Source organism: Tamandua tetradactyla, chromosome 4, assembly GCF_023851605.1.
Source record: "Tamandua tetradactyla isolate mTamTet1 chromosome 4, mTamTet1.pri, whole genome shotgun sequence".
Taxonomy (NCBI): Eukaryota; Metazoa; Chordata; class Mammalia; order Pilosa; family Myrmecophagidae; genus Tamandua; species Tamandua tetradactyla.
In genome coordinates, this window is record NC_135330.1 from 114,330,356 (window position 1) to 114,349,901 (window position 19,546).

A 19,546-nucleotide genomic window follows, 5' to 3' on the forward strand; every position below is an offset into this window, starting at 1 on the left:
GCATAATCTAGCAGAAATAAGAATGGTATGTAATATAGTATTTTAGTTTGCAGACGTGATTGAGAAAGTTTAGATTTAAAGTCAGTTAATATTTATTATCGCATTTAACCAACTGAATAACATCATAAATTAAGTTTTTTTCATTTTATTGGTGAATAAACTGAAGCCTTAGATGCCAAGTAAGTTATCTAAGGTTACATATACGGCAGTAAAGTAGAAGAACTAGGATTAAAAACTGTTTTCAATTCAAAATCCAGTGCTCTTTCTACTAATGAAACCAATTGTAGGTAAGGCTGAGGCTCTCAATATTAGAGGGCTAAAAAATATAAGAGTACAGGCTACATTGCTTCATTGATTTCATTCATTGTGTAATAATACAAATAACGAAATTACTAAACATATCAACGTTTACTTTTATAAGCCTATAGTGAGAAAATACTGGGGGAGATTGTCAGAGTGGTGTTTCTGGACTGCAGTAGACGTAGATGTTAAATGAATTTAATACATGTCTTTTTAATTTTTTTGCAAGTTATGGAAATTATCTTTTAAGGGAGACTATTTTGATTTTTTAATAATTTAAATTCAGTGCTTATAACATTGGCTTCAAAATTGCAAAACAAATAGATTTTATTTATTGTTTAGAAAGTTTAATTTGAAAATATGAAACTGCAAAGCATGAGTTGTTCTGGCACTGCAACATTAGAGCCATGCTGCAATATTAGAACCATGCTGCAATATTAGAACTTGGTGGTGTTTTTTTTTGCCATGTCACTGTAGTTAAGGTAGAATACGGCTTGGTAAGAATATGCTTTAATGGCTCATTGAAAGAAACCTACATAAGGGAAAATTAAAGCATATTTTCACTTTTTAAAATAGTCATTTTTAATTAGTTTTAGATTCTGGGTTGGCTTTCATTAAAATGCCTTTTTTCTCAGCTGTTTCTTCCTTATCAGTCAGTTTGAGCTGGAAATCTTAACTTCACCTTTCAGGATCCTTAGACCTGGTTGACCTGTGTTTTCCCTCCTTTTTTATTTTTTTGCATGAGCAGGCCCCGGAAATCGAACCCAGTCACCGCATGGCAGGTGAGAACTCTGCCTGCTGAGCCACTGTGGCCCGCCCTTCCCTCCTTTTTGAAACATGAACTCTCTTCTTGCTTTCTATATCTTTCTTGGTTTTCTTGCCACCTTTCTGGTCAGTCCTTTTCAGTCTCCCTTTTAAATTCCTCTCCTCTTTCAGACTCTCAGTATTGGGAGTTTCTTTGGATCTGAGCCCTTTTCGTTACCGCCCTTTCCCTAGGTAGTCATCTGTTGCCATGGCTTCACATACAGTCTGTATGCTGACAGTTCCCAAGTGGGTATCAATAGCCTTAGACTTCTTTTTTTTTTTTTTACATGGGTAGGCATTGGAATTGAACCTGGGTCCTCTGGCATGGCAGGCAAGCATTCTTGCCTGCTGAGCCACCGTGGCCCGCCTGCCTTAGACTTCTTACTAGCCTTGGACTGATACAGTCACCTGCCTTTATAATACCTCTACTTGGATTCTCATAGGCTTCTCACATCTCAACATAACACGAACTTAACTCTTGATTACCCTACCTTCAAATTTCCTTCCTCTTCAGTCATTTTAATATATGTCATTTTTTACTGTAGTTCTTCACTTTAGAAACCTGGAAATAATTCTTAGTAGTTGCCTTTTCTTCACTGTATATATGCTGACCTTCACCATCAATATACCTTGAATTCATCTTTTTTTCATCTCTATTGTCACAACTCTGGGCTAAGATAACATCTTATGCTCCTGCATACAGCCTTGCCTTTATTTAATATTGCATCTTGTAGTCATTGGTATTACAATGGAAATTCAGGTCATTCAGCCAAAACACCTTAAAGCTCTCCCATTTCTTTTAAAAGTTTTTTTTTATGATCTATTTTTTTATTAAAAAGTTGTGGGTTTACAGAATGATCATACATGATTTCCCATTTCTTTTAAGATAATTACTCCTGTCCTTTGCTTACTTCTGGCCTCATAACATGCCACTCTCCACTCCTCTGCCCCCTTTCCTCATTCCAAGGGCATGTGGCTTCCTTTCAGTTCCTTAACTTGCCATCTACCATACTTGCTTTCTTCCTCTAGGCTTTTGCACAGGCTGTTTCTTTAACCAGAACCTCACCTAAGCCATCTTCCCTCCTATTCATTCTTAAAGCTTAGCTGTGACTTTGAGAGGTCTTTTCTGGCATACCATTCTAAATTTAGGCTCTTTGCCACTCTGTTTTATAGTTCTTGTTCTTTTCTTTCATAATGCTCATTACAGTTTGTAATTAATTTTTTATTTGTGATTATCTTTTTGATGATTTTAGGTTTATAAACAAGGATTCTGTATATCCCAAGTTTCTCAGTATCTGAAAGCATAGTATATACGCGGGAAAAATCTACTTGTAAATAATTGAAAGAAAAAGTTTTTTAATATGGCATAAGAATATGAAATATATCACTATTATATATTTCAACTACCAGTAAGTCCTTTTATAGATTATCATGTGACATAACTGTTTTTTCCTTTAATGGGGATGATTGAGAGTTACTTGATTTACTTTTTTGCTGTTTGTAAGCCATAAATGTCGTGATTATTTTCTGCTTTTATCAAGTATTTTTTAATTTTAATATTATATTTATTTTGCATTTACTTACATTTATGCCGATAAAAATCCTCCAGTTTGTGAATTTTATAGATGGCCACTCATTTATTTAATGTGCTTTGCTGCAGTTTCAGCTGTTCAAAGTATAAACGTTTAACTTGTATAATGCCACTTGTTTGTGTTTAGAGTTTTCTTTATTAAACAGTTGAGTAAGCAGTGAATTAATTACTTATTTAAACTTTCTGTGATTTTACTTATGGTTATTCTAATTACTTGTTAAACCAGTAAGTTATGAATTATACAGAGGGAGAGGAGCCATGAATAAAGTTTGGTAGTGGCAAGAATTAGCAATAAACTTTTTGTTGATTATCTATGGGTATTAAGTGAGAGTAAAACTATTAAGAGATGAGGCCTTTGGTTTGAAAGTTGAAGCAATTAAAAACAGAAGGGAAAATGTGGAATCTGATTTCGAATTACAGTGATAATCTGAGGCTTCTAGTTTTGAGCTCTCTTGGGGAGGTTTTCACATTCTTTTTGTGAATATCAGTGTTAAACCTGATCACCAGAGTTTGAAACCATTGTATGTTTGCTAATTGGGAGAAAAGTTCCTGGCTTGATTTTTTTAAGGGTTAAGTGTGGATCCTGGTGACTGGTATTGCCCTTCCTCATGCAGGTTGCACAGTGCCATAGAGCAAACCGTGACCCTGAGCTCATTGTGGAGAAGACAGACAAAATAGTGCCTTATTCTTCCAGGCCTCCCACACCATTTTTGTAATCTCAGTTGGCTCCTCAGGTTGAGAGCTCCAGATACCCTTTCTATATGGCTGAGTGTTCTTTTTTGAGTGAATTGTGAATGGCTTGATTTATAAAATTGTTTACTGATTGAAATACATTCTCTTCCACTCACTGAGTTACCTCATTTCTTTGGTTACTAGGCTTTGTTGGTGTAAGTCACACCAACAGCCAATATCGACTAGTTAGGGGTGCTTTGAAGATATAAACACATACAGTTGATATAATATCTAGCATTACATGGACAGTTGATATAACTAGCATTACATTTTACCTGTCATATATGTATGACATTACCTATGATATGTCTTTAATGCTGATAGTAATAAAATCCTGCTTTTGGGTTTTTAACAAAGCACTTTGAAATAGATTATTTTCTCTTGAGTCTGAATAGTCTTAATGTTGATAGGATACTTTTGTTCCAGCTTCATGGATGAAGAAAGAATATTGGGTTTGCTTGTTCAGTCAATAATTATACATGTGTTCCTACTATGTATTATGCATTTATGTCATAAAAATCCCTTGTTCTGATCTTGGGAAGTTTGGCTGCTCTTGTTCCTGTATTCAAGAGTATACTTTCCATGAGAGTGGGGACCTGCGCTGCTCCCTGCTATAATCCAAGTGCATGGAATAGTGCCTAGCTCATGGTTTAGTTCTGAAATATTTGTTGAATAAATGAATTCATATATGTAGCAGAAGAAAATACAAGCTTCCAAGATAGGAATATAATCACTTCTAAATACTTTGCCATCTTTTTACCATTCAGCTCACAGTCATTTTGATAGTCTGAATTAAGGTTCAGTTCTTCTCAGATTTGTTACTGTGTTATTTTAAATTTTCTCTTTCCCCACCTCTTCCCACTGCATAGCAAATGGATATAGTTATTGAGTAAATGCCTGGTGTATATCATTAAATCTATTAATGGTATAGGCAAAGGTATAATCAAGCATGATTTTTGTCCTCAAGAATTGCATAAACATATACCTGGGGAAAATATATGGCATGCTAAAGCCAAGTAATAGTTTTAAGCAACATGAAATGAGAAATTGAAGAATCAGAAATTTAGAGCTAGAAATCTTGAGATGTCATTCAACTCTTGGTTTATAGATGAAGGAATAAGTTCAGAGAGGTTAAGTGAACTCACTGAAAGAGTGCTATCAAATATTTCTTAGCCAGTAAATAGAACTCTGATCTTCAAAATGATACAGGAAATTGTATTCAAAATTCATAGAGGGGATAGAATTGACCTTTGGTGTGTCAAGAAAGCAACATTATTCAAATTGACTTAAAAGTTGAGGTGGAGAATATTTCTGGTAGGAAAATATTAATAAAAATGGGGTGAATAAGGAAAACATCCTGGGCCACTGAGGCAACAGTTGGATTCAACAAAAGTAAATTTGTCTGAAGAACAATAGGGAATGATTGAAGGCCGAGATGTTCAAGGCAGATTAATTTAACAGGAATTTGTAGTTTGGATTGGAATAGGGGAACAATTGGAAGTAAAAGGACCAGTTAGTTTTTAAGAAGATAAGTTCTCTGTTATTTGTTAGTGCATGAAGGAGAAATAAGTTAAGGAGATAGTGATTTCCACAGGAATCTTTAAGTTAGCAAATTCCTCGAGTTATAAAAATACTGTATGTACTTGCCTAAGTGATCCCTCAAAGCAATATGTTTCTCTTCTTTTGAGGAAAAAAAAAAAATTAACCTAATTTCCCAGAAAAGCTGTTAACCATAGCTACAATTTTAAAGGTCTTAGGATAAGTGATTTTAACCTTAAGGTAGAATTTTTGGAGGTTTTAATGAATTTTCTTAGAGTTTATCCATGTTTGTAATCCAAAGCAGATATGCCCCAAATACATTTAGTAATGAAAAGAAATCCAAGTGAATATGAACTAATATTTCAAGATTGGGGCTTTACATTCGTGACTGTAGAGACCTTTTCCTGCTTTCTTTCCTACTACCCAGTTCCTACTGCCAGTCACATCCAGGCAGTGGAACGAGCAAGAACTGAACTGTTCTAATCCCTGGGTACTCTACGGGCTCCACCAAAAGGACATGGTTTAGATCTTAAATTATTTAAAAAGGGAAAGTATTAATGCTGCCATTGGTGTTAAAATGTAATTTGATTATTTGAATGACATTTAAAGTGCCACAAGACTAACTTTTATCCTTTTACATGTTGGTACCTTTTTTCACTTGTTTTAAAATTTAAGATATATATGCCTATATGTAGGTATACATATAAAGAAATAGAATGTTTCAAAAGGAATTTTTTGAAAATTGTCCATAAGTTACAGAGTCTCTTAGATATCGGAAAGAGTGTAATTTATTTAATAAGTGTATGCCCAGTGCTGTCCCTGTCCTTAAGGAGCCTACAGTTGAATTCAGGAATAAGTGTGGGTGTATATATGTATATGTGCATGTGTATGTGTGTGTGTGTGTGTATATATGTATGTATGTATGTATAAACGTATGTATCTATGTAGAGAAACAGAGCAGGTGCCGTATTTAGTCCTTTACTTCAGTTTGTTTTTTCCTTCATCTGTTTTCAGTTTATTTTACCTTGCAATGTTGATATAGTCAGCTGTAAATATTTTAGGGAATGGCTTGGGAAAGACACCCAATAGAGAAAAGTATGACAAGGTAGAATATGATATATCATGAGTGTTACTAATAAAGCAGTATTGGGAGTCAGAAAAAGTGAAAGATCACATTGTTTTGAGGAGGTGACATTTGAGAGTTTAATGACTGTGGGGGATTGGTCTTTTTTGTGGAGAAAATAAACCAAAAAGGTTCAGAGTACAGGGAGTGTTTATAGAAGAGATTATAGGACATAGTCTTAGGTTGGTGAGATCACGTCTTATGTACAGATGGAATACAGATGGTAAAGCTGACTTTGAGAAGCCTTAAGTGCAGGTTTGAGAAATCTGGGCATCATTTTAGTGCCCTGACCAGTGCTTTATTTTAGGAACATGGCTGGATTTACTTGGGATTTCTAGTTTCTTCTCGTTTCTTCCTTCCTAAATTGGGTATAAGGTGTGAGAAACTCAGTTATTCCTTTTCCCTCAGTGGGGTGGAAATGGAGACACCTTGTCCATAGGGCCATGTCTTATCTTTCCTTGATGTTTCATGTTATTGTAGAGTCTTGGAATAAGGGGTTTGATTGAGTAATCTTAAACTATTTTTCATCTTCATTGTGTTATTTTCCTTTTGGGGGATCTACCATACATTATTTATTATTCTCTGAAATGACAGATTTTAATGCGTCTGGTTATATTTTGCAGATACATTTTTGTATATCTGGTTATATTTTATTAGGAATTTTACCTATTTTGAGGCTCCAGGCAGGAGGGGGTCCAGAATGAGGAGATGGGATTAAATTCAAACTAGGTATCTTTCTAGTTTCCTACCTACATTTCCAGGCCCCAAAATAATAAACTATGATACTATACCCCAATCCTCCTAAGAGCAAGTATATTTAATACTTGGTTATTGAAGGTACATAATTTTTTTTTTGCATGGGCAGACACCGGGAATCGAACCCAGGTCTCCAGCGTGCAGGTGAGAACACTGCCTGCTGAGTCACCATAGCCCATAGCCCACCCCATAATATTTTAATTTTAATATTTTAATTAGCTCCTTTTTTATTTGAAAATTTATATAAGATTGATGATAAGCTCATAGGAGACCTGAAGATTGTAAGAGAGCAAGCTCGTTTTAAAATTTGATTTACTGTATTTTTGGCTGATATATCATTATAGGTAAAATATTACTAAGTTAGGTAACTTGGTCACGTACCTGCTAAAGGATGGTGCTAGTACTCCAACATGGGCAATTTGATTGAAGCCTATGGTCTTAACCGCATTCTGATGATTGTCCAGACTACTGATTAGTAGCCAGAGGTGACAGCTGACAACTATAAAAAGTAGTCCTCAGCCTATGAGTGTAGAGATTTGAGTAGTTCCTTAGGGTGCCATTATTTTATGGAGTTGTATAGAAATTGATGTTCCTAATGATGATCACTTTAATCTTAATTGTTATTTTCTGAATACGTTTTGTAAACATTTGCTGCGCAAAATGGTTAAATTTTCCAAATTTGTTGTTAACGAGTAAACTTTAAATTTGAAAAATCTGCTTCAGTGGAATTCAATCTTTGAAAATTAAATGAACATTAAAGACTAAATTTTATGATATATTTCAATAAATCAGTTTGGTGGCCTTTCTTAGTCTCATTTAATGGCATTTTATTAGACAGTATGGATTGATACTTGTGTTCTTTAAGATTAATTTGATCAAGTTACATTAAAACAAATTTTATAGAAACCTCACTTGAATAACTAGTTGAATTGTAATAGTATTTTATGACTCAAACCTTTAATTTTGAGTGGTTTACAGCTTTATTAGCATTGTATGTTTATTATTGGATCAAGAAAATGCTAATTTATATGAACATTTTAATATCCAGTTGAAAAATAGGATTTGCCTTGTCCTTTTTTTGGTGGGGGGAGCATGGTCAGGCTCCAGGAATCGAACCCGGGTCTCTGGCATGGCAGCAGAGAACTCTACCACTAAGCCACCATTGCCCGCCCTGTCTTGTCTTTTGATCTCTATTCTGGAAGGGGAGATTTTGTTGTTGTTGTTGTTTTGTGTCTTAGACAATTGCGTTAGTTGTTCTTTAATTTAAAACTTCTTTCCTTTATTTTCATTGTGTTGTTCCTGTTCATTAAATAAACATTGGAGCTATAGAAAGAAGCAACTGAAATTATCTTTGACTTGTGAACAGCAGCAGTAAAGAACTATCTTAAAAGATACAGGAGCTTAATTTATTATTTAATAGTAGTATAATACAAATCTTATTTGTATGTTCTGTGGTTTCTACTTTTCACTAATATGAAATGGTCAAAAGCTACTGAAAGCCAGTAATTTTCATTTGTACAAGTTGATCGAATTCCTAGATATTTCACTTAATTTGATATCCTTTTGACTGCGTAAAAGTACCGTTCTCTCTTATTCAGGTAGGCAGTCAGTCACAGGGAAAATAAAATGTTTTAAAAGTGGTGTTAATTTTTGTGACATGGATATACGTGTTAAAGACCTGCTTCCAGGTTTGTTTCTTTTATTTAGGGGATTTTATTATCGTTGCAGTTGTACTCAGATTCTGAACCTGTGGGGATCTGCCATTAGCTTTACATTAACATGAAAACAAAGGTTTTTTTCCCCAGTGGACACATTAAAGCCATGTTGTATTGTAATTGAGTTTATGAATTTGTGACCTAAATGCCATTATTGCCAACAGTCTGGATTAGGGTCTTAACACAAGTAGCAGAGAAGAACAGAGAAGTGGAGCGGACTAGAAGACCACTGAATGGCACAGACAGGTGGGAAGAGGCTCTGACATCACTACTGCTTAGTTAACCCTTGGTGCAGACCTCCTTTAGGGTACGTGCAGATGTTACCTACCTCTGTAAATCTACCTATATAAAGTATTTTAAAAAGTTACACAGCTATTTAATAAATTGTCATATTAGTTTGTCAGGCTTTCTGTTCTTTCCTGATATTCTGTTGATTAATTTATTTTAGAAATAATGAGTAAAGGTACTAGATACAAAGAAAAAATAAATGCAAGGTTTTGAGCTTTGAGAGCTTTGTCTGGTACCCCAAAGAAGCATCATAAGATGTTGATGTTCCTTCTGCGTTATCCAGATTAAGTTGGGTTATGCTCAGTTGTTTTTCTGTATATGGTGTACATGAAAGCTTTTTACTTCAAATTATGTGGTTAATCTAGTCTGTAAAATGATTCAGTGACATCAGTCTTGACATCAGACTTAGTCTCTAATGTTTCTGTTACCTTTTCATTATATGACCTTTGTATATGAGTTAAGGTCTTTAAACCTAGGTTTCCTCACCTCTTGAGTGGGAATAATAGGTACCCTTGCACTGTTGTTGGGTAAACAACTGTGTTGTTAAAGAGAAGGGTATAATGCACTTAGTTTAGTTCTTCATAGTTCTTCAAACAGTAGCTGCTCCTAGTATTACCATGCAACTCAGAGCGATTATTTTTTTAAGCACTGTACATTAACATCAAAAGCTTGCCTCCATTTTTAGAGACTTTCTGACTAGTGATTCTGTACTTTTTATTTGACATTTTTGTATAGCATTTCTCAACTGGGGTTCCACAAGCAAATTAATCCCTATAGAAAAGGTGACTTCTTTCTCACTTCTTCTAAGGACAGTAGTAATACCCCTATCCTAGAAGCATAGAAAATATATAATGAAAGTATCAGGGTTGAATTCTTTTGCTGAATACCAATTTGCTAGGACTATTCTATATCTGTAAGTGCTTTGAAATTCTTTAATTCATAGAAACAAAAGTTGGGAAGCATTCCTTCCCCTTTTTTGTTAATTGGAGATACTTAGAAAGAATGTTGTATCATGTAACAGGTTGTTAATATTCCTAAATAAAGCCATTATCCTAGTTGAGTCTCAAACTTTTCATTCAAAGTGCCCTGAAGACCCTTTGTTCCATCTTAGTCCCATATGGAACCAAAAACTTTGTCCTGAGAATGAATGGAATTAATCAGTTTTTGATAAGATAGTGAGTCAGTACCTGCTTTTTAAGTATCAGAGATTCCATCAGCTAGATTTTTAAATCTAGCATAAATAGTCAAAAATAGTGTTTTTGGAATACTAGCACTTCAAGTGAAAAAAAAAAGTTCTAGAGCCCAGGAAGTTTGAGGAATGCTTTTTGTTATATACTGGAAGGAAACTGAAAAAATTTATAGAAGAGAGACAAGTTTTATTTGATTGAATCCAACTCTTTTGATCATATTATACCTCTTAATGTCCTGTACAACCCAGTTGCTCATGAAATACACTTTGGGAAATATTAATGTTGTATTTTATGGATGAGAAATGTCATGTAATTAAGTGATGGCAGGCCTTATCTGGAGTCCATCTCTACATTTATTATTCCACCCTAATAGTTCCCTTTCTGTTACACAGAACTATTTCATATTAGAACTATTTCATATTAGAAATAAAAGTATAATTATTGCTATGTAACACTACATACCAAGTGGACCATCTAAAAGACCTTTATAGTATTTTGAAAAGTAGAGCACTGACAATTGACTGTGTCTTTGTAAATGGTTTGCAGGCCTTAGGAATAGCCTTTATTTATATGTGGTAGTATATTCCTGGGGGGAAATCTGAAAATAGGATAGAAAGGATTAGTTAACTCAGTAAACATTCAAAGATGGAAAGTAATCAGAGTTTGTTCTGTGCTTCAGTTACCATCAATATTAGAGCATTTCTTTACTTTCTTTGTTTCTGAGATAAATCTTTGGTGCAAACTAAAGGAGCCAATTAAATATTCTTGACTCCTATTTGTACATTTTCTATGTTATGCTCATTTGAGAGATGGAATAAGAAAAAACTACCAAAAGAGATGTAAAAATTCTAAGGAGAAAAAACAAGTCTTTTGGGGGACTAAAAGATTTATCAAAGGGATGGAAAAGATGGTTATTGGAATGTTTCTGAATATATACCGGTAGATTAGGGACAGCATTTTTTTATGTTCTTTTGTGAATGTCTTTTAAGATAGAACACCACAAAACTGTTGGAAGTCAGTGCTTAAAGTACTAAGATCCATTTAACAGTTTCGGAGATTTGATATTCAAGTTTTGAAGAATTCAAGAATGAAAGGACATTTTTCTTCCTACTTAGAAACGCCATAATATGGTGTTACTTCTGAGTAACATTTAAGGGAATGACTAAAACGTGTAAAGAAAGAAGCATTAGCTTCATTGTTTAATGGATGTATGTCCATATGTGAAGATCTGACTAGATAAATCAAGAGCTTGCATTTCAGTGGAATTGATACTTTCAGGGACTTAAACCAAATCTCTTTGGTTTAAGAGATTTGCTAGTCAATTCAATGCTAACTAAATTTCATGTATCTCTTATATCAAATCATATGTGTTAAATTGTTGTTTTAAGGGGGTGGTGTTCTTTTTCTTTCATACCTTTTCACTTTTCTTTTTGAAAATATTTTTTCTGAAATTTTCAGGTATGGGTTGTGACTTTATCAAAAAATTTTTTCCTAGGGCTGGCCATGGTGGCTCAGCAGGTAAGAATGCTTGCCTGCCATGCCAGAGGACCTGGGTTTGAATCCCGGTGCCTGCCCATGTTAAAAAAAAAAATTTTTTTTTCCTAGAATGTTTGGAAAGTAGAAGCAGCTGTCAAAGCTGTGAATGGCATATAGGATGCCAGGATTAAGTTTTTTTCCTCTGGGATTTAGATTTAGGATAGCATATCAGGTTAGATATTTTTTATTTTTCTGGTTTGTAGTCTCATCACTGAGATAACCCAGTGAATAGTTGACAGACAAACCAGATTGCAAATACTATTGAATAGTTTTATCCTTAACAATTTCAGTGTCTAAAGCACTTTTAGTAACAGCTTGTGGTCTCAATGGCTCTTGGTCCAGTTAGAATTGTTTTACATTTGTTTATAATTAAAATGATTGAACTTAGCTGTTTGAAAAATATCCTTTGAGATTTTTTCATGAATGAAAAATTTCTGTGTAAAACATAGTTTAATGTAACAAATTTCTAAAAAGTTCACTTGTACCTGTAGATTTAAAATAACACATTGTGGATATTTAAGTTAAAGTGAGCAGTATAATTGAAAAGGTATAGGTTTCCCTAGTTTATCCAGAGGTTATCAAGGTAAGGGAATGTTACTTAACTTGCCCAAACCCAAAGAGATTGATATATAGTAATCAGAATATCATTTTCTTTATTTATAGGATAACATTAGCTGTTTTCTGTAGAAACTTCTAGAAGCATGAGTTCTCTTAAGCAGCCGAAAGCATAATATTTGAGTGAAGGTTGTCCTGAAGGGAGTTCCCGTTGTGTTCCAGTAGATGAATGAATTGGCTTTCTCCCTTTCTGATGGATGTATAATGAGGCCCTCAGCTTCAGGGCTTACTTCTGAGGCTGCATATTGACTTTGTTTCTACTGCAAGCCCAGTTGCCAGAGTCCTGTCCCACAAGGAGTAGATTAAAGGCTTTCTTCGTAATTTCATATTTTACCTATCTTCTTAAAAATCTACCCCACATCACTGATAAGTCATTGATAAGCACCCTGTTCTTAAAGTGTTGAGTATTTCTGCAGATGTCTCATAACATATTTGTGGTGATTCATATGAAGATGCAGAAAGGTATTTTGGTATACTGTAAATTATCTGTAAATAATATTTAGAATATAGTTAAATTTCAGACCACTACAACATTTAACTATTATATATTCTGTAGCAAACTGAAGGGTGGCATTCTCTGGGCAAAGTAATTAAGCTGTGACTCGTGGAAATATGTACATTAGAATATCTAATTAGAAAAATACTTTGTGTCTTGCTTTTTGCAGATACTTAAAAAGTGAAGGGATTTCTGATGACCATTTCAGCGTACTTTTAGGTCAGATAGACACATCTGTTCCTGATTACTTACATTGCTGATTTTGAGTTCTGTTTTGCTGTATTTCCAAGTTCTGTTGCCTTGTCAAACTTTTCATAGGTTGATAGAAAAGGCATTGTAAATAACCATCATCTGATCTATCTATACTTAAAGGAAATTGAAGGAAGATATTTCAGAATTCTGCTTGAAAAATAATGTGTTTATTCTAGCATCATCTAAGTATTTAAAAAAGTAATGGTTCATTGTTAATCAAAGTAATATGATTTGCAAAGTATGAATTAGTTAAAACTCAGTATCCTGGGGTCAAACTTCTTTGAATTTTCTTCTGTACAACTTATTAGGACGTCATCTTAAGTGAGTGAATTACTTTATCATTTTGCGCTTTAGTTTCTTTATTGATACAGTTGTGATGATAATATTACAAATATACACTGAGTTCTTGATAAATGTTAAAAAATAAAGACAAAAAGCTACAAATATTTACTTATAACCAACTTTGTAAATGAAGGTAAATTATTTGGGATGGGAGTTTTATCTTTTAAAACATGTGAGAAGGGTATTTATGCCACTAAACTTTATTTCCTCTGGAGAATTTAAAAGAAAGTGATGAGCAAAATGTCCTCCATTTTTAATAATGCAGGAAGAAAAATTCATATAATAATTTTAATTTGAAAGTTTTTTTTTTGGTTTTTAATCCACTATGTGTCATGGTTGCTGAGGTTTGCCATTAATGTGCACATTAATTGTTTAACAAGAGCATAATTGTATTCCTGTTGGTAGGAGAGATTTTCTCTTTCCATCTCTAGCATACTTTCTTCTCACTCAAAGTTCTTGATAGGAAACTATTTAGCAAAAAAAAAAATTCCATTGTCATCTGATTACTTTTATGATATTAATACAGAACATCACTAATGCTATCATTTCCATCAGGATTAGTTTTTAAGAGAGATTAGACTAAACTTTTCATGTGAATAATAAAAACTGTAAATTTACATTTGTTAGATTCTCAGTAGCTATTCCATAAGTGTGCCAAAATATGATACCATATTCAGGATCTTTTAAAAAAATGTTTAGATTTACCAAAAAGTGCTAAAATAGTACATGGTGTTACCATGCACCCTTTACCCAGCTTTCCCTAATTTTTGTATCTTACATAACCATCATACAAATAATTGAATACAGACATTGAAAATAGGATATTAATGTTTATACAATGCTATCCTATAAGCTTTATTTGAATTTTAACTGTTGTCTACTAAATTACCTTTTTTTCTGGTCCAGGATTCAGTCCGGGATCCCATATTGTAATTGGTTGTCATGTCTCCTTAGGCTCCTTCAGTCTGAGCTGATTCTTCATTTCTTTCTTTGCCTTTCATGACCTTGGCACTTGAAAAGAGTACTAGCTAGCTGTTTTGTAGAACATCCCACAAATTGTGTTTGTCTCTCGTTTTCTCATGGTCAGATTGAAATTATGCATTTTTGACCAGAATACCACAGAGATGATGAGGTCCTTCTCAGTGTATTATATCATGAGGTACATGCTATCGATTTGTCCCATTAACATTACTGATGATGTTAATCTTGATTATTTGATTAAGGAGATATCTGCCAGATTTCTGCACTGTGAAACTAATATTTTTCCCTTTGTAATTAGCAAGTGTCTTGGGGAGATACTTTTTAAGACTATGCGCACATCCTATTTCTCATCATACTTCGACCTATAATTTTAGTAACCATTGATGATTCTTGCCTGTATTAGAACCTTTTAAATTGAATTCTTTAACATCTTTTTGTTGTTGTTGTGGACTAATAGTTTTACATATCATGGATGAATAAGAATCCTGAGAAATTAAAGACAGCCTAACTCATAAAAGATAAATGTATATCTTGGTATAGTTGTATAATCATCTTTTTCCAAGTGTACTCATTATGAATGTAGCATAATATAAGATCTGGAATAAAAAATAAAGTAGAAAGATGATTCTTTTCTTTTCGGTATAAAGTATAATATACTTTAGCATATTGGTCATTATGAGAACAAAGATGAATATTTAATACTGGTACAGTAAGCAGGTGAAAAAGATGCTAGAGAAATAAAAGTGATGGGCTAGGTTATTTATGAAAAAAAATTATAGTAACTTAGAGATTTTTATTACAATTAGATTTATTAAGGTTTTCTTTTTTTTTTTTTTTTTTTTTAAATACACCAGCCTATTTTACTCAGAGACATTTTAAATGTTTTAGTTTAGACCTCGGCCTCAAGGTGGCCTTTTCAATCCTTTCTTATAGTTGATATAATTTATACAGATATATTTATTTATTTATTTTGTTTCTTTGTTTGTTTTTACATGGGCAGGCACTGGGAATTGAACCTGGGTCTCCAGCATGGCAGGCGAGAATTCTGCCACTCAGCCACTGTGGCCTGCCCTATTCAGATATATTTTTATGATTGTCTTTCATCTTTAAACTATAGTGGGTAACTGCTCTAAATATTTTTATTGTGTATTTCTGGTTTTAACTGATTTACATCTTCATCTTACATTATACCTTTTTGGATTATGAAGAGACTGTTGCATTAGCTCTGTTGCTTGTCTATAGACAACAAGTAGTTGACATTTAAATCTAATGGAGTAACTTGAATTCCAATAAAATTTTTAGGATGGTGTCTTTTCTGAAAAGATAAGGAGGATATATGTATGTATGTATATATTTTTAAATACTGATAAATATTGAAATTAGGCTAGGTGGCAAGTTTAAAAAACTCTAATGGTTTTTTCACTTTCACTACAACTTCTCTTTTAGGAAGTTGCTTTCCATGATTAAGTGCATAGCCGCGTAATGCTATGCTTTTTAAGTTCCAGGCTTTCTTCCTTCTTCTAGTGTTTATAATGTATATTCCACTTGATAGTTCATATGAGATTTGTGTATTTGTGTAGAAATAAATTATTCTTTTCTTGCAGAGTCAGTACAATGCTGTGGCTAAGAAAGCTATTCTTTTATTTATTTATTAAAGGCAAATTTCTCAACTTTTTGAAATTGAATATTTTGAAGTGGGATGTTTTGGCAGTATCTGGTTTGTTTTCATATTAATTTAAAACCTCTGGAAAAGAACATTGGAGAATCTGTGCTAGGTTTATAATTTGGCTAAAATTTATATCATCTTAGGATATTACCTTTGAAGTTTCTGCTGACTATACTGAAAAGTTAATTCTAGAAGCTAATGACTCCCATAAGAGACCCATAAAAGTCATACTTTTGATAAAATTTTTATTTGCTTTAGGATTAGGAAGTTGAACTTTTTATTATCTACTTTAGATATCAGCTGCTTGGCAAAATTTTCCTTTTACTTTTTTGTTTCTCGATCAGTAGACGTCATTCATTTGTTAAACATTTCTGAATATCTACTCAGTCTGCCAAACACTCCTCTAGGGACTGGAGATACAAAGATTCACTGCTTCTGTTAAGGGTGTTCTTTTATTTTCTTCTTAGTTCCAAACCTGGGACTGTTTGGGAAGCTTAGGGGGATTTGAGAGAAATTCTTTTACTTTATAGAAATTCCTCAGAACCAGGAAGAATTAAGTAATAAAAGGCAAATAAGAAAAAGGTGTGGCATCATGATTCCAGCTTATAGAGCATCTTTTATGAATAATCTCTAAATGTAAACCAGCAAGTGCAACTTTAGATCAGTTATAAGTACAATACATAAAGCAAAATATTTGTAGAAACATTACCTTTTATTTCATTGTTTAAAAATGATTAGTTGTAGCCTTCCCTTTTTCTTTGCTATTAGAAATGCTTAAAACTAGTAAGCAGTTTATGCTCATTGAGTTTACTGAAGAAAAATAGCAGTCTCTTTTGTTCATCTCAGAAGAATTTTCTGAGTGCGATTTTTATATAAAAACTAGATTTATTGTTTCTGATTTTAATACAACTGGATTTTCAGTAAGATCTTTTAAAATGTTTTCAGAAGCATTATGAAAAATGTTAAAATGCTTTTATTTTTCTATTTGTAGTTTGATAGGCCATATAGCACCCATTTGTTCCTATGTAGCATCTCAGCATTGCTCATGTTGTTAGCTTTGGTTTGGAATTTGTTCTTTCGTGATGAAATGCACGTTCTGCTAGAGTACTTTTCTCTCCCCTCCTGGGGCATCACATGATAGAATGCTATTAAAATAGAATTAGATAAGATAGTACTGTAGTGTTCTTGTGAGACTCCATCAGTGACTCACACCGAGACTGTTGTTTCTTGTTTGAATAATGATCGCATTTGAAAAGCACTTTTACATTTTTCTGTAAAAATGGTATATTATGAAATGCATGGAATCATTATAAATTATTAACTCCTGAAGTAGGAGAAACTCCAGCTCTCTCTAATGATTTCACAGTAATCCTATTTAGGGAAATTGGATTCTTTTTTGAGTGTCTGTTGAATCCAGAAGTTTAGTACTTCATGCAAAATAAAGTTGTTTTCTGAAAATTATTGACTTGAGGCAAGTTTTGAAAGTAGATCCACTTCTCCACCCCACCCTTGTATTTAACTTATCCTGTAACCTAAAGATAATTGGTTTTTTAAAATCCACGTTTGTTGTTTTTTTAACCTATATTCTTTGGGGTGTGGTAAACAAGTGAGAATAGTTCAAGCTCATACCGAAGGAGTAATTGTAATTTAGCCTGAATTGAGCAAGATATCATTTCTTGGGAGTTTTCATTTTCAAAATGAAATGCTACAGTAAACTTGAGAAAAATTTTTTTACCAGATTTACTTCCTATTTCAAAAATGACCTCTCCCTCTGCCTGAATTTTCACCCAGCTATTATTACTGATTAATATGCAAGAAATGAAGGAAAACTGGAAAATCAACTTATTTGTAGTTTTTATGTTTGTTAACTATATTGTAATCAAAGTAGTTAAGTTTTACTTATATGTCATTAATTTGGAAATATTAGATAATTCTTATGCTTTATTGAAATATTAAAATGGAAAACTTTTCAGGGAAATTGAGTAGAAAAGACTAGATGATGATTAATAAATAAATTTTAAACTGTTTTTGTAGCACCTATCTACACAGTATAGGTGCCTTGGAAACCTAAATATTATGACTTGGATGTACTAATTTTAAGCCCTTTTTATTTTTTTTGATAAAGATCCACCCCTTAAAACCACTAGCTGTGAAATACTGTGTTAATCTGGGTTTTATGGACTCTCGAAAGTAACCCAATTATTATGTTTCTTAAGATATTCAGTATTTAGATGTTTCTCTAATCATGCTCCTTTGTGTACTTCCTCAGTACAATTATATTATAAAATACTTTTTTAACCAACTGATCTAAAGGTATAGTTTCTTCAAAACTAGAAGATGTTAGGACATAAAATCCTTTGGAAATATATTTGAAACCTAAAATGAAGAAATAGCTGCCACCAAAGGCTCATTAAATTCTTGGCGAAGTAGTTATTTATTTGATCTCATGCTAAATGGCAGTTTTCCCCCTTATCTTACTTCTTGCTGTGTGATAATTTTCCCCCTTGTCTTATTTATTTGTTCCCTCCCTCCTTCCCTCCCTCCCTTCCTTTTCTATTTTTGGCAATTGCGTATTTGATGATTAAATTCATAGGTTTTTTTCTTAGGTCAAACTATTTTCATTTTTTATTTGTACAGAAATTGGTGTGTTCCTAAGCATCAGGATTAGCTTGTTCATTTCATCTTTAATCTCTTAAAAAATATAGTCTAAATGTTGTTAGGTGATGGAATAACAATTCCCTTTCAGCTTTGGATATCTTTCCAAACTGGCCAGCAGAGCCAAGGGAAAATGAAGGTATTAAGACATTAACTTTGGTTGGTTGCTACCTTCTTAGTGCTGAGACTATAACCTTTGTTGGTTGATTGCTAGAGGACACGAGAGCAAAATCCTCGTTCCACTAACAGGTAAGGAACCCTCGTGATAACCAGTTGCTTTGAAAGGGAGATTACTTGGTAGCTTATTTTTTTCTGTAATTTGTTCCAAAATATGTAATGTGTCCCTGAAACAGGATAGTATGACTACATTTCATAGAGCAGGAATTTGAAGCCCCTTTATATTTAGGATAGATCTAACATTTAATTAGGGTTGTGTCACTGTATTACAAAGTGTAATTGATAAGTTATCCAAAGGCAATACTGTTAAAATTTATCCTGAAGTCCCTGTAACTTTAAATACATATCTACCTATCTTATTCTCCTTTCAGCTTCTCCTTGATCAGATACTATGTGCTTTGAACTTTCTTCTCTTATTTACCTTTTTCCTAAAATAAAGCAAGCTGTTTTCCAGTATCTTTACCATCATCTATTTTTTGGATGTGTCTTACTGCTTTAATTGCTACATTATAGCCATTAATTATTTCCTGGTCCTTCTTGACCCCAAACCAAACGATCGTGCTTTTTAAATAATTTTGAGTCTGTGTTATCTATGTCCGTTATTCTGCCCTCCTTGTTTTAAAGATTAGTGCTTAAGAAATAAACTTTTCCAGTGACAGTAGTCATAACTTTGATAAAATTCAGGTTTAGCTTTTTATTGCTTATTATACGGAATTGTAGTCAGAGTAATTCTTTAAATTACTGAGGCCTTGAGAACCGAGACCAAATTCAGCTTCTTAGACATTCCC

At 33.2% G+C, this 19,546-nt stretch overlaps 1 protein-coding gene across 19 annotated transcripts in view; it reads left to right on the top strand.

Annotated features, from left to right (window-relative positions):
- TSC22D1 (TSC22 domain family member 1) overlaps positions 1-19,546 on the top strand; it is a 129,984-nt gene that overhangs the window by 10,177 nt on the left and 100,261 nt on the right. The window lies entirely within an intron of this gene.